This window comes from Topomyia yanbarensis, chromosome 2 (assembly GCF_030247195.1).
Source record: "Topomyia yanbarensis strain Yona2022 chromosome 2, ASM3024719v1, whole genome shotgun sequence".
NCBI classification, from domain to species: Eukaryota; Metazoa; Arthropoda; class Insecta; order Diptera; family Culicidae; genus Topomyia; species Topomyia yanbarensis.
In genome coordinates, this window is record NC_080671.1 from 171,331,002 (window position 1) to 171,345,730 (window position 14,729).

At 36.8% G+C, this 14,729-nt stretch overlaps 1 pseudogene; it reads left to right on the top strand.

Annotated features, from left to right (window-relative positions):
- The first annotated feature begins 296 nt into the window (after positions 1-296).
- Positions 297-4,801, top strand: LOC131679893 (transcription elongation factor S-II-like; annotated as a pseudogene).
- The last annotated feature ends 9,928 nt before the right edge of the window (positions 4,802-14,729 follow it).

Below are 14,729 nucleotides of genomic sequence, written 5' to 3' on the forward strand. Positions count from 1 at the left end.
TCATAAAGGGAATTAATTATTCACTTACATTATACTATTTCCTTAAAAAAAGCAACACAAACTTTTCAGAGATATTGGGAGCACTGTCTCATTCATGATTTCCATGTTTTCGCCGCATTCGCCTACCTGGCAAATAGCGGTTGGCTGTCAAATGGAATGGCTTCCGGTAGCAAGAAAATAGGAGAGAAGGAATTATTTTCAAGTGCGCCGAGTAAACGTAAAATTTGAATTATTGATGACAACCGACACCGCCTGGTGGTAGGTATTAGTATTGGTACCGATGATTTTCTGCGGAAATGGCCGTTAGTTTCTATCCATCACGTTTTGCTTTACTCGAGATGTGTCTAGCCTCAATGCATATGACAATATGGCCTTATTTAAATACCAGTAAAGAAAAATTACATTCACGTGATTTGTGAAATTTTACATTCCGGCTTATAACATTTAAAATTATCTGATGCAAACATTATATTTCGGCGGGTTGGTTAAGATGGCCTGGTAACATGATTTCCTCTCTCTTAAACAAAACTGGTTCAAATCCTTGAGCCAACTTATTTGCATACGCGGTCAAAAATACATGGACACATATTTTTCCGTGATATGGTCAGCCAGTATAAGTTGCGATATGCACATTGAGTTTTTGATATGAATGTTTATATTTTTTGACAGGAAAAGGAGAAAAGTACCATTCAACCAACTTAGAGTCGATTTCATCACCCTCACTTAACTTTCAAACCAGATTCATCAGTACGTTTAAACCTGGCTTAAGCGCTAAGCGAGGGTGAATAAATCGGCCCTTAATGGCATATAACTTCTAGAGGATGCCGCCTCAAGTTAAAGATATTAAAAATTAATTCGATTTTCTAAATACTTTAAATCTGTAAATATTTTACTTTTGCAAAAGACTGATATGTTTTACTACTTTGATGATAAAAAAATGGTTTTATAATTTATAACAATTTGCTATTCGAATCTCACACAGGTAGTAAATATCGTTTAGTTGAGAAGTAATTATTTTTGCTATGTTGGAACTTTATTCATCGCTGGTCATAAACTGAATCAAAGTATGGAAAACCGAATACAAAATTCATAGCGAAATTTTTATCGTTAAAGTAGTTTATACATCACGTGAACAAAAAAAACTTTTCTTTTCTCCTCACACAAAAAACCTGTTTTAATCCACCTAGTGGTGCAATCATGCCTTTCTCATTTGTCCAAACTACGATCCCATGGCTCGTTATGTTCAATACAATGGTGGAAATGTATATTACATATTCAGTACGATTTGCACATAGTAGGGTGGACGTGCCCTTATTCATCTCATTAGTCAGTATGTCACATTATTCAATTGATAACTCGACTTATAGTGACTGGATTGCGCTTAAATAGGTATCATCATCTTTGCTACGTACCTAAGAAGAAGTACAGTTAAAAAATTTGCCTGTAAAATGTAAAATGCTCCCGTTTGAGCGAAGCGAAAAGTCGAGTACAACGTACCCTTATTCATCCTACCATTTAAGCTAATGCGTTGAATAGAGATAGCAGATACTGCTCTAACTAACGTGTTCAAATGGGTGAGATGAATAAAGGAGCTAAGATGAATTAGGGAGCAGTAACCCTACATACAATGGATCGAGAACCTCGATTTTGAGATACTATGTGTCGACTCTGAAACATCGCTTAAAACCAGCGGCGAATCAAGGAGGAAGATCCGTTAAGAAATTTTAAACTAGTTATAATTTTAAAGTAGCACCCCTTACTGCATACTCCTATCTAAGCCTATACAAACCAAAAAAATTTATTTGGTTGACGATTTGTAGAGCGATTGCATAACCTTTCTATATGAGAAAGGCAAAAATGTGCCAAAGTAAAAAAAGTCAATTTTCGTCAAAAAACAATTTTTTTTGAGATTACATCAAACCTCAACGTTTCATGCATTTTAAAGTCATTTGGCATCCAAAATACAAATTCGATTTTGAAATTTTCCCTCCCCTTTTTGAGAATTTTTAAATTCAGTTTATATGGGAATTTGCTGCGTGATCGCACTCTTCAACCCGTAGCTCCGGAACCAGAAATCCAATCAACAAACAATTCAATAGCAGCTGATGGGAAGGTTGCATCAAAAATCATACAATTTCGCACTTTCATTCGTGTAATATTACATGTCATTCATTTTACAGCAATATTCGAGTAAAAATACACTGAAGTTTAAAAAAACTGTAATTTTCAATCCACGTGTAAAATTATAACAAAATACGTTGAATAAAGCACGACAAGTCGTGTGGATTTGTGGTGGAACTTAGTTTTACCTTTATATTCATGCTCCAAATATGTGCATGAAAATAAACTTAAAATTACAAAATATTTTTTTCTGTGCTCTTCTGTGGACAAGCGTGGACAATTAATGTATCCTACCACAGAGACTCGCCGATTTTGTACGTCAGGTAATTTAAGAAGATGGGTTTTCAATTTCAGAGGGAAAATGGTCAATACACACTACCTACTACAAAATATATTTTTTCTTATTTGAAAAAAAAAATTGCTGACCGGCCACACTTTTGTTCGATCATTCTCATGGACGCTTCAGCAGGGAAATTATAGATAGCGGGATTGAGTTGTTTTACTTAAGGGGAACACTCCTTTTTGGAATTTTATTTTGAAGATAGTACACATTTATTTGGTATAATATATATTTAGGAATTTGGTATAATATATATTTAGGAAAACAAAAATAGTTACTACAATTTGTGAAATTGAAAATTATTTATGTTCTGGTCGATATTGTAAATCACCTCGCCGCTGACATCGAAATATACCACGTGGATAAAAAACCTTCGTTTTTGACCCTCTCCTACCCCTACGTGGACAATTCCTGTAACCCTACCCCGTCCTTCCGATGTCCACGTGGACTTTCCAATTTTTTTATGTTGATTTAATGAAAATGTGTTTTCAGAAAATTCTCTTGTGTTTGACTACTATGGTGAAGAAGGACTTAATGGGGACTTTTTTATCTGTCGCGTTTTTGCTCCAGAATTTTTTTTCCTTGTGAATATCTACAGTAAATATGATATAATAGTTGTGACAGTCAGTGCTGGAATAAGGATTAAAATTGATGAAGTTAAGGAAGTTAGTTATGTTGTGCTCTCTGCTGGGACGCAGGAACAGGTTTGGTCTACACACTGAAATTATCAGCAGTCTTTGGTGTACTTCAGTTGCAGTTTATATTGAGCATCAGAGAATCTGATCAAGGACCCCCGGGGCCAACCACAAGAATGGCCAAAGTTTGAAGAACCGCTGGTTTTTGGTGAGATCGTTTGAATTTATTAATTTGATCTTATTTGCATTGAACTTTAGTTACACTTTGTTTGACGCGCTCTTCTCATACAAACCATCAGGCAGTGCTTTAACGAGTATTGTAAATGTTGTTATTTAATCGTCTGGATTTTATTGATGGAAGGAGATTCTTTGTCCATGTGGAGTGCGCATAAGAACTTTTACTTATGGATTTAACACTTTGTACCTCTTCATACATCGATAAATTGAAAGTCGTTTGCTAGCAACTTTTGACTCTGCTGTTAAAAACAACTGCAACCAACGGCGTAGCCCATAGCGAGTAAAGGCGCTTTATCCTAGGCTTAACAGCCAGAGCAAGTTGTAAATACCTCTGTCCCATCTCAAAGGACCAAAGAAGTGACATTAACCTTCTTAGCAAAGTCACTCCCAACGATTTATCATATCCCCTTCAAACGGAAACGATTGGTACGGTTGTCCTCGTTTCTTCTTCCTTTAAGATTCAAAACTATTCGTCAAATTGTTTATTAATTGAATAATTTGGTTGCCGTTTAACCAAATACAAATATGTTAATACGGACTGCTCTTACAATTTTTCGAGAACACATTTTATAACCCAGGTACACCAAAAAAGGTACACTGTCAGAGTGACAGTGTACTTTGATGAAATAGGACTCAAATTGGCTGCACTGATCGAATTGTTTTTGACATCTGTAAATGTTGATTTTTCCTGCTCAAGATTTTTTCACTTGTTAACGATCGAAATTTAATGTGGACGTTTGGGAATTGAGACGGCAGTTAACGAACTGAGGAAGTGCAAGAAAGATGACCGAAGTGATCAGTGTCAGTATCAGATTCCTAGCTGTGACACCTCGTTCAAAAGAATGAACTAAGGTTTCGTCCAAGTCATTGAGCAAATCATCTAGCATGAACAGCAGCAAATCGGACAACAAAAAGGAAAAGGATTCCAAGAAACCTGTTCTGTCTAGTTTCCCAGCTCCGCAGTAGCTGTGCGCCTCAAGTGTTGTGAAATGTTGACCTATGCACTGCGAGAGGATGGAGAACCTTCGAAAGGCTGCCAAACTCAAGAAGAGCTGGACGACGAACTGTAAGAAGCCTTATTTGAAGAGTTTAGAAACACCGATAAGAACATAAACCAGATCTGCTCACGTGTTTGAATTTGAAGGATCCCAAAAATCTTACTTTGAGGAGTAACTTCATTAGCGGAGCTCACTGCTCAAAGTTTTGCAAAAATGACTCCGGAGGAAATGACTAGTGATGAAATGAAAAACTCGCGCGATCGTTTCGTGAAGGAAGCCATCAATGACGCTCAGCTGGCTACTAACCACGCTATCAAAACCGATTTCAAATGCGGCAAGTGTAAGAAATGTAACTGTACGTACAACCAGCTGCAGAGGGAAGCTCTGACGAACCGATGACAACGTTCATGTTGGGAAACGAATGCGGACATCACATCTGTCATAATCTGTACCAATGTTTTCGCGTTTGAATGTTCGAAGAAATTTAAGCCCGAACAGCCCATCCCCAGCAGGGAAAAGCAACCCCCGTATAATATTTACGATTAACTTAAGTATAAGTGATTGCTTACAAACTCGTATTTGAACCGGTTATTTCAATTTTGATACGGTCTATGAATTAAGTTCAATAAAACATCACCTGGTGGACAAACACAGCTAATGTGTTGCTGTTTAGATACAACAGGCAAAACAATTGTACACCTCAAATAGTATTTTGAAAGCTATGCAGCCAAAAATCTTAAAGAAATGCGAGATACAAAATAGGATCCCAGTGATCTTCAGTGCGTTGTTCAGTTGCTATGTCGAAATCTGTGGACAATATGGTAATAGTGTAAAATGCGCATCTCTAACAATTGCCTGTTTATATTTTATTAAATTAATACATCCCGTATGATTTTGCAATCGTGAATGTTCGAAGAAGCGTTCCGTTATGTACATTCCAAAATGAATCGAGCTACCTGAAAATACACTCCTTCTACATGGGATTAGCCATATTCAATTTTTGATTACAGTACCATGCTCTTTGGAACACATTCCGGTCCGTCAACCTTCGGTCAGATTCATTGACTTCGCAGCTAGACTTCGCATTTGTCAGGTTCAGATAGCCCTCGTCTATCCCTAATTCTTACGCATGAGAAGGAAATTTTTATCAATATGTTGATTCTGACAGACTTACGGCAATACTTCAAATCTCCTGAACCGACCAGCTTGAAGCAAAACTTCTTGAATACGATCAACATAATTTCTTCTATATCGTACTTTGGTGACAAGTTGCCACATTATACTGCAAAATTATCAGCGATCACCACGCCAATCGCGTTTTTAGGATTTGTTGTTCTCAACGAGGACTGTTAGATGCGAAATTTTTTTTATACTGTCGACAGATCCAACTGTCAAATATGAGATCAAACAGGCTTCGCAACGTAATAGCTCCCATCTTGTTTTAATTTACTATTTTATTAATTGCGAGCAATTCAGAAGAACTCTGAGTACCTTTGTGCAATACAAGAGTTTAGAGCTATATTGCCCCTCGATGTACGGTGCACGAAAAAACGGACCTTATCATGTGAATCAAGTGCTTTTATATCTCTAGGAAATTGTTTACTTTAATTATTCAATCTATAATTTAATACATATATATGGTTGGTATAATTACCTACTTAGACATTACCGACATAGTTTGTATTTATTGTGATAATTCCTTCGAAAGGTCGAATCAGCTAGATTCCTTTCTTTGCATTCATTGTGTTTTGAGCTTTTTTTGTTTGTGCTAATACTATTGACAAAATAGGTGTTATAGGCAGCATTTGAAATTCTTCTTTGTTGGACCGTTGTGGAACAGGAGACAAAAAAATCAACGGTGTTATTTTTTTCTACGGTAGATTTGATGCAGAGCTTCCACTTGCACCAATGGTTTCTAGGTTTGCAGTATATGGCAAGAGAGCCATATCACTTCTCTTCGGCTAGGTATACAAATGTATAGTATAGTGTAGTATAGGGAAAATATTGATATTACTATACCTCAGCACGGTACATCGTTAATCCGGTCCTTTCCACTGCACTTCTTGCCGGCTGCGACAGCGCCATAGTAAGCTCATCCTTAGCATTTAGTTTGAGATAGTGCTTGTACAGCAAAAGCGCTGTTCGGACATCCTAAACGGAATCGTGTGTCTCGGATTGGATCTTGATCCCGATGAATTGTCATGCCAAGAAGCGAAGTGACACCATGCGATGATGGGGAGATGAAACAGGTAAACCTTGTCAACGATTTGCTCCAGCGGAACAATTGTATAGATCACGCGAAAATCGTTCTTGAGTCCATGTCCGACGAAGATGACACCACTAACCACCACCACCGTATTTTTGGTAGGACTTTTTCAGCGTCATCAGTCTCTTGTTGCTAAAGTTAGCATCAAGATCGCCTGGTTTAATTTCGGAGAATTTTGTCAGATAATCGACAACCTGCTCCTGAGTGGAGATGTAATCATCGACGAAGGGAACTCCTTCAGCTTTACCTTGCCCGCGGATACACGTGATCCATGGGACGTGATCTCATGTTACGAGGTTTTACGGTGGACATTTTACTATCAGACCGGATTTCATTTTCCTCCCAATTCCATTTTGACGTAGGACTACGTCTTTGTTTTCGATATGGGGGTGCACTCTGCAAATTCTACAAAAATGGTATGTAACGAAAAGTGGTCCAATTTTAAACGCATATAATTCAGCCATCTCACGATAAATTTTCAATTTTTTTGCCCAAATCGCCCCGAAATACTTCTAAGAATAGATTCCAATAGATAAACCCAAAGATTTTTGATATCATAGCATTAAAAAATTAAATAATATACAACCTTGTCAAAATATCGCGCATTAACACACAGAAGATAGCGCTTCCCAAGCCCTGTACGACGGATTGGTGTACCTAGCGCGCAACGCTTCTATGAATGACGTCATCATCGACTATTTAAAGAACGGACTTGGCCAGACACGCTCAGTTCCCTGTTGAACGGCTGGCGAAGCAGATCACTGCGCTGTGTTTTTTACAGCCAGTGTAGCTGAGCTAGAAGTCCGTTACACTGGCTGTGGAAGGACGCTACCCTGTGTCGTCCAACAGGCGACCGCTCCAACTGCTTCCTAAATGCCGCTGTAGTGTTGCCAGTAAATTTTTGGTTTAACTAGCACATGTATTTGCTATTTGCGCTTGAAATTAAGTAATGTAGTGGTAGTAATAAGCTTCTCATTTTGGTTTAAACGCAAGGACAGTTTTTAAAACAGGATTTGATTAATTAGTTTAGCTCATCTAAGCAATTTTATCAATTCTGTAAAATTCCTTTAATTTTACGGAACTTGGTGCATTTGGCCCCACTTGCAACTGGTATAATCAACCTGCACAAAGTGTTGCATAACGCAGGGCTGTTTTTTGGAACAAAATCATTCAGCCCTTCGCTATGCAAAATCACGATATTATGACAGATGGGCTAAGCGCGGCCGTTCCTTTCAATCGGGAAAGGCCGCGTGGAATTTTGGTGAAACGCGCTAATAGTGTCGTGGTGGTACTAGTTGTCTCTTTCGCTCTACCCATCATCATCAGCGTTGACTCATTTTGCATTGTACGCGTTCAATGTTTGCGGCGAATGTGTTGGTAGGTAGGGGAACTGGCGGTAAAATGAACACGTTAAGCAAAGTCACTATTTTCTAACTAATAAGTGAATGAGATATTACAATCACCTTATGTTTCTTGTTAGACATGTTTTGTACATATCTGGTAAAAATACTTCGTCATAAACACATTTTTTCAAACATGATTCTTGATTTCTAAACATGTCCAAAAATGAGACATGTTTATAGCGAGAGGGTAAAATGAACATGTGGCGGTGGTAAAATGAACAGCTTCTGGTGACCTGCAAAATGTCCTGTATGTATGCAATGCGCAGCGTTGGAAAGCATTTTCCGATCAATGCTAATATCTCAACAAATCATGAGCTTTGCATACACACAGGGCATTTTGCAGGAAAAAAAATTGTCACGGAAGAATTGAATTTTCATGACGTAATATTAACCATTTTACAATCCGGTGGCATCGAAACACATCTACAAACTTGGGGTTATCCATTTGTGGCTGAACTTTTAGGATCTGTTTGAGAGTAACTAGAAAGCTTGTTCTATACATAAGATGTGATTATATTGTCTAAAATTTGATTTTTCTTCACCGGTCCGGGTGTTTTTTCTCACACATTAAGTACTAAGAAAATAAATATTTTACATTAAGTAGTATAGTCCTACGTCTACAGTTCGTGCAACCCCATTGGGCTGCCCCTTGTAGTTTTATTACATTTTATGTCACCTCAGATTTCACCGGAGTTTGGTTCGGTAACAGATTATTTGCGAATGGATTTACATACTGAGTCAAACATTCTTTGTTCACTCCTTGTTCGTTCCTGAGTGCGGTACTGGTGTAAAACAGAACGCATAGAATCTTACAATCCAGTGTAAACCAAACCGCTTCCTGCACGGACACCGGGTAAGTAGGGTTCGTCGCGGTGCGGATGTGGGCGGTAAATGGATAGTCCGCACCGCAACCGCAAAAAAATAATAAAACCGCACCGCTTACCGCAACCGCATTGCATTTACCGCACCGCACCGCGTGGTAATGCGGTAAATGCGGTAAAAATCATGTATTTTAAAAATTGTGCTGAAAAATTAGTCATTTGTTTTGTATAGCCATATATAGTAAAATGTTATTCTTATTTACACGAAAATTATCTTTGACGGACTCCTCAGAATGTAACATTTATGAAAATATTCAACTTTGCTTAATTTAATTTAAGTTTAATTAAGATGGGTAAGGGGTTTGGCGCGAAAAAAAACGCTTTTTCACGATTTTTTTAAAACCTTGCGTGAAGCGAACTGATCAAAACTTTTGTACATTATAGTGTATCATTTCAATAACATGCTGTAATTTTTCCATGCAAAAATATCCACAAACGACTTGGTAACGAAGCTTTTTGCAGAACAGAACGTCTCTGGAAAAATATGATTTGCTGTGTTACCTGCCATTCAAAAACTACTTAACCAATTTCTTTCAAACTTTGTATACAGATTCTATATAAAAATACCTAACCCCTACGTTGAAGTTTCGAGATAAATTTTCAATTAAGGCAAAAACTGTCCAAACTATGCAAAATTTGGCATCTGGGCTAACTTTGACACTTGTCACAATGTGAAGGAAGACCTTAAGGGAGACTTTAAGAAACACAAAAAAACGCAATGCCCTACACTAACTTCGAAAGTTTTACTTTCAAAAAGTTACAAAATTCTCCTAACTGAAAAATATTATTTGTTAATTTGATAGAAAATTCCCAGTTGGACGAACAATAGACGCACGCGAAAAGAAATTCTTCCAAATTCGTTTGGTTTGATTGATTAATTACATTCTTTGGATTGTTTTTAAGTCGTATCATTAGTTCATCTCTAAGTTCTCCAAATTAATCAAAATTCACAGTTGAGAATGTCATCGAAAACGATTCATAATTCCTCGATTGCCAAGACGAATCAGGAGAAATGAAACATTTTGTAATTGGATTTGACAGTAAAATTCAATTGTTTTTCAATGATTCAAATTAATTTTTTTCCTTTGAAGTATAAAATGAATACTTTTTAAAATATGTCGTAAAAATAATGGTGCTAAATTATATTGGACACAGCTTATAGATTTTATTTCTTAGTAACAGTATGTTTTATCATATTTGAATGACCAAAATGTAAAAAATCAAGTAGCGATAGGTCGAATACAGATTATATTCGGATTTCTTTTCAAATCATTGTCAAGTCCATGGAAATTAGAGCAATTAAATGTTTATCATGTTTCTCTATTGTAGAGTAATCAATAAAACTCGAATGTTCTGACAGAGAGATGTTCGTAATAATGAGATTGCTAAGCATTCGTTCAGAAAATAAATTTAGTTGCGTCCTTCTCAAATGGTAAAAGTCATAGTTTTAATTCACTTTTTAATGCAGACTGCAGACTTTATCAATTATTTTTTGAAGTGCGGTTGCGGTAATACCGCGCGGTAAAAGCTCATTTCCCGCACCGCATCCGCGGGAAAAAGTGCCTCACCGCACCGCAGTTTTTGCCGCAATCGCGACGAACCCTACGGGTAAGTACTAAAACCATTGAATATGTACCAGTCTCCTCCACTTCAATCCGTTTTGAGATAATGATAGCTCTTTTGTACGTGTACCAAAGCTATCAGATTACGCTGGGTTCTGTCATTATTGTAGCAAACGGCCGCCAACAAGCGATTTCAAGTTGTTGCTACTACGGAATATGGTCTGACTCACGTAGTTTGCAGCTTTCGTGAGCATCAGAACGAACAGTTTTCAACGAACCAATTTCCAAATTCTCCTTCTCATCCAACGTCATTCGGAAGCCTAGCGTGAATTATGATTCTGATTAGACGCATTCGAGTTGAACGACAGTAGGGGGTACTCTGTAATAACAGTGTAAAATATTATAGGACCTCTGGGAACAATTTCGAGGTTCAAGGAATCTCACCTCGGATGGAAAAAAGTAACAATCTACCCGAGCAGTGCATCCCGTAACAACACATTTTTCCATTACCTACATTTGCACCATTCCGCGAATCCCCATCGCTGGACACTTGGGTATAGGATCGCGGCATTTGTTTCTTTAGATACTCAAGTTCTTTGTTCGCCTCCAGACCGCAGTTAAGCGATAGAATTTTCGGCAGATCATCCACACGACTCTTTTGATTAGAACTTGTTGCACTTCTTACCCCAGGCTGGTGTAGTTTTCTTAGCGGACATATATGCTTCCGGAACGATAGTAGAAAATTTATGGCTGCACAGAAACATAAACAAATGTCAATAAAAAATAAACTTAAGAACGGCATGCTCTGATCGGATTTATCAAAATGTGTTGCCATTTCTCATTACTTTTCAGTGTTTGTTAGTTGTCAAGCAAAATCCATGCATAGGGTTCATTAAATCTAGTTTTCGGAGAGCCAAAAAACGATTACCCTTTTGTATGGGACCTTGGCGTATTTAATTTGTATTTAGTTTAACTTTGAAATATCTTTAAACCAAACTCTGCACAGTAGGCCTGGCCGTTTTAATATTTGCAACATATGAAAATATGCTTCAAATATTAATGTTGACAAGAAAAACACCACAGAATAACTGTAGTGTTTTCCAGGATGCTTTTCAATACTGGCTGTGTAAGGGTTAGAATAGAAATGGAATAGAATATGGTGAAGAAGGACTTAATGAAAAGCGTTCAAACTTCAACTAAATAGACTTTTTCAGTCTTTTGTGAAAGGAAATATCTCATTTCTGAACGATGTTATCTTTTATATTTACGTGTTAAAGATCCATCAAAATAACACACAATAAAAGTAGCCTATGGATTCTTCAATTGGCTCGTAATTTCAACCACAAGCTTTCAAATTCAAAATTAGTGGGATTTGACCAAATTGTAGTAGATTGAATCAAGTGATTCAGATTTTATTTCGCACGATTTCTTCTGATTTATTTGATAATCGATGTTTTCAATTTTCACAGCTATCTCAAACTCTTAAAAAAATTAAAGGAAAGTGCGCGCACCAATGACGATACATATTTGTTCCAAAGACAAAATATAAGTCCATGTGGACATTTTCCATACTCCCACCCTCTCTCCATGGACAAGCGTGGACTTTCTCGTGACCCCTCTTCTTCCCTAAATTGTCATATGGATGGCCCCTAAATGATTCTGGCCTCAACTTTCATCTGGAATCATAATACCACACTTTTTTTAGTTGATAGGGTTGTATATCGTCGATGAACCGCAAAAATTTATTAATTTTGAACATTTACCACAAAAATCAGGGCCTTAAAAACATTGTTTTTAATGAAAAAATTCGATTATTTTTGGGTCCAAAAAGGAATTGTTTTAATATCTCTGCGGTTCATAAAAAACAATTTTTCATGTCCTTCAAAATAAATGCTATGTGAAGAAATTTGGTTCACTAGTTTTTTCGTAATCTCCTAGGCGAATTTAAAAAAAATTGAGAAAACGCCAAACGGTCAAGAAAAAAAACTTACTGTAATTACAATTCCGAGAACAGGCTTTTGAAACTTTGGAAACATATTCTCTATCAATAAAACAAAAGCAAAAAAATCGAATTGTTTAAATGTCTTGAGGGAGTTCCCCCCTTAAGCAATTCAATGAAACATTACTCAATCAATCGAAAGCTCATATTAGAAAGAGATGATTGAGTTTTTAATTTTAAGTAATTATCCAAATATGTAGTGCCATTTCTAATGGCAGTTTAATCTGCTTCTATAAATTCAAAACTAAACTTGAAACTTCGCTGAAACTGAACTTGGTGGTGGTGGAACTCGTCCGTCCTAAACCAAAATTAATTGGATAGAAGAAAAATATGTATTGATGCTGACTGACTTAATTTAACACTACAACAATAATTTTCTGATCACTACATTGAGAAACTATTGATTTAAGCATCATGAGGACTTTTTAAAATTTGTGGGAATTGTGGGATCCTGATCTAAAACTGATATATTAGGGTGGGTGCTGCTATAGTTTAGGTGTACCAATAGTTGCAGTAGTGGGTTATAAACCTAACTAAGGTACCAATCATCAACAAATATTTTTTATCGATTCATCAAACTAAAATTCTGCGACAATAAAACAGTTATCCTTGAAATTTGCTCAAATAACTATTGAAAAAATTGATTTTCTTCGAATTTTGAGCTCCTTTGCACCTATAATTGATCTAATGTACCTATAGTTGCAAGTCCCATAAGAAATCAATAAGATTTGCAACAATAGGAACCGAAATTAGCGATTGCACCACTATTGCTACATGTGTTCCTATAGTAGTACAAGCGGTTTTGAATACATAAATTGATTATTAAACCATCTTTACATTTTTCCTATGAAGTAGGGATTGAAAGCATTGGTTTAATGTATTAACATTGTCCATAGGTCTATTTATCGATTTTTAAACAAAAGTTTTTCTTAAGTATGCGACTATTACATCCACTCTAGTCGGATTCTCATAGTTGTAAATCACACCAATTTCAAATACCTGCATGAAATCACTCCAACAGGGGCGGCGAAACACTTTACGCCCGAGTGGGTAGAAAGCATAGGGTGAGGGGTCCATTAGTAAGGCTTTTTTCCCTTTACGCGGAGCACACGCTTACATTACATTCGCATTAAATCACGTTCGTTTATGCAAATGGAATTGTGGTACATCGATGTTTTCAAATGTGTGTTGTGCGAGATACATGCGTTGCGTATCTAATTTTTTTGAAATGGTTCAGAATTTCGAGTGGGTTATTTTCGAGTGGGTAGTACTACCCATACTATCCACGCTTTCCGCCGGCCATGCACTCCAATAGAAACTCAGTCCGGAGTTCTGAAACTAATCATAATCCTAAGATTTCCAATCATATTAGAATAGGTTGAAAGTTTATGGGTTTTTAGCGAGTTTGAAATTCCCCTCCCCCTTCGTAGCATTTCTTCACAAAGTTCAAAACTCCCCACTAGCTAATGACGTAGCTAGATCACAATCCTCCCCCTCTCTTATTCATATTTTTCTTTTATTTGAATATAGAAGACGTGTTATGTATTGCTGCTGGCAATTAAAACATTATAAAATACAAGAGAAGTAAAACATTTGAAAATTCATATTCAACTTATCAGAGCTCTAATCTTATCCTGCGAACTATTTAAAAAAAAAAATTCCCTTGACAGCTCGAAAGTTACTTCCTCTCGAGTCATTAAATTGATCCTGGTCTGCCCATTTGGAATTTTGACGGCTATTAACTGATGTTGAAATTCAGCAGTAGTAAAAACTAGGGACGATGAATCTCTGGAGACTCGCAATCTCAATCGTTTGTTTCCCATTTATCTGTCAGTGTTGTTTGAGCACAAGACATGTCAAAAACACTCAATTCGAGAAAAATCAATTCAAATCCTTCTCGAAGGAGGGCTATTGACAGGTCTCGTACTGGATTGAAATTACTCTGACCGATAAATGGTAAATATAAAGGACTTCCATGAAGATCCGTCCGAAGATCGCCAAAATCGTGACCGACCATTTTATATTATATATTAATGCAAATTTTTGTTTTTGTGAAAAATAACAATTTTTTTTCGATGGTCATATTTTGCGGTGAGCCGGTTTCTCATGGAATCCCTCTATATGGTTAAGATAGTGAGTCTTTGTAACAGAGATGCAGTAAACAACAGTCGTTATTTAAATCTTAGTTTTTCGATTTTAAAATAAAGGGCCACAGTCTGATCCCTGAAGCTGAGATATTCATATCACCAGTTAACCTAAACTTTATTTCGGGTGAAAAAATGGCAAC